General features: G+C 37.3%; 1 long non-coding RNA gene across 1 annotated transcript in view; it reads right to left on the bottom strand.

Annotated features, from left to right (window-relative positions):
• Positions 1–1802, bottom strand: part of LOC115300153 — a 10992-nt gene that overhangs the window by 6729 nt on the left and 2461 nt on the right. The gene's annotated exons all lie outside the window — the stretch shown is intronic.

Genomic DNA, 1802 nt, shown 5'->3' on the forward strand with positions numbered 1-1802 from the left:
TTTTTTTTTTTTTTATTCTATATTGTTTATTTCTGCCCTGATCTTTATTATTTCTTTTCTTCTGCTGGGTTGGTGCTCTTGCTGCTTTCCTTCTAGTTTCAGTAGGTACTCTGTTAGATTTTGAATTTGCGCTTTTTCTAGTTTGTTGAAATTGGCCTGGATTGCAATATACTTTCCTCTTAGGACTGCCTTTGCTGTGTCCCAGAGCTTTTGGATTGTTGTATTTTCATTTTCATTTGTTTCCATATATTTTTAAATTTCTTCTCTAATTGCCTGATTGCCCAATCATTCTTTAGTAGGGTGGTTTTTAACTTCCACGTTTTTGGAGGTTTTCCAGACTTTTTCCTGTGGTTAATTTTAAGTTTCATAGCACTGTGATCTGACAGTGTGCATGGTATGATCTCTATTCGTTTATACTTATGGAGGGCTGCTTTATGCCCCCGAATGTGATCTATCTTGGAGAATGTGCCATATGCATTCGAGAAGAAGGTGTATTTTCTAACTTCAGGATGCAGAGTTCTAAATATATCTATCAATTTCATCTGTTCCAATGTGCCATTCAGGTCCATTGCTTCTTTAGTGATTTTCTGTCTGATTGATCTATCCATTGCTGTCAGTGGAGTATTAAAGTCCCCTGCAATTAGCACATTCTTATCAACAAGATTGTTTCTGTCTGTGATTAATTGTTTTATATGTTTGGGTGCTCCCGAATTTGGCGCATAGATATTTATAATTGTTACCTTTTCCTGATGTAGAGACCCTGTAATTATTATATAATGTCCTTCTTCATCTCTTGTTACTGCCTTTAAAGTCCAGTTTGTCTGATATAAGTATGGCTACTCTGGCTTTCTTTTGGCTTCCAGTCACATTATAGATATTTCTCCATCCCTTTACTTTCAACCTGAAGGTATCTTCAGGTCGAAAATGAGTGTCTTGTAGACAGCAAATAAATGGGTTTTGTTTTTTTATCCATTCTGCTACCCTGTGTCGTTTGGTTGGAGCATTCAGTCCATTTACATTCAGTGTTATTGAAAAATGTGGGTTTAGAGTCATTGTGTTCTCCGTAGAATTCATGTTTATAGTGGTGTCTCTGGCACCTTGTATTCTTTGCAACATTTCCCTCATAGAGTCCTTCTTAGGATTTCTTGTAGGGCCGGTTTAGTGGTCATGAATTCTCTCAATTTTTGTTTATTTGGGAACACCTTTATCTCTCCTTCTATTTTGAATGATAGGCTCGCAGATAAAGGATTCTTGTCTGCATGTTTTTTCTGTTCATCACATTGAAGATTTCCTGCCATTCCTTCCTGGCCTGCCAAGTTTCATTAGATAGGTCTGTAACCACTCTGATAGGTTTCCATTTGTACGTGAGGGCCCTTTTCTTCCTAGCTGCTTTCAGAATTCTCGTTTTATCTTTATCTTTTGCCATTTTCACTATAATATGTCGTGCCAAACGTCGATTCAAATTACCTCTTAAGGGGGTTCTTTGTGCCTCTTGAGTTTGAATGTCTATTTCTTTTCCCAGATTTGGGAAGTTCTCAGGTATAATTTGGTCTAGTATCCCTTCAGGACCTTTCTTTCTGTCTTTTCCGAAATTCTTATGATACGGATGTTGTTCCATTTGATGTATCACTCAGGTCTCGAATTCTCCTTTCCTGCTCCTGGATCAATTTCTCTCTTTTTTCAGCTTCCTCTTTTGCTATAACTATATCTTCTAATTCACCTATTCTTCTCTCTGCCTCCTCCATCCTTGAGGTGGCTGCCTCCATTTTATTATTCACCTCATACATAGCCTTTTTTAACTC

This window comes from Suricata suricatta, chromosome 8 (assembly GCF_006229205.1).
Source record: "Suricata suricatta isolate VVHF042 chromosome 8, meerkat_22Aug2017_6uvM2_HiC, whole genome shotgun sequence".
Taxonomy (NCBI): Eukaryota; Metazoa; Chordata; class Mammalia; order Carnivora; family Herpestidae; genus Suricata; species Suricata suricatta.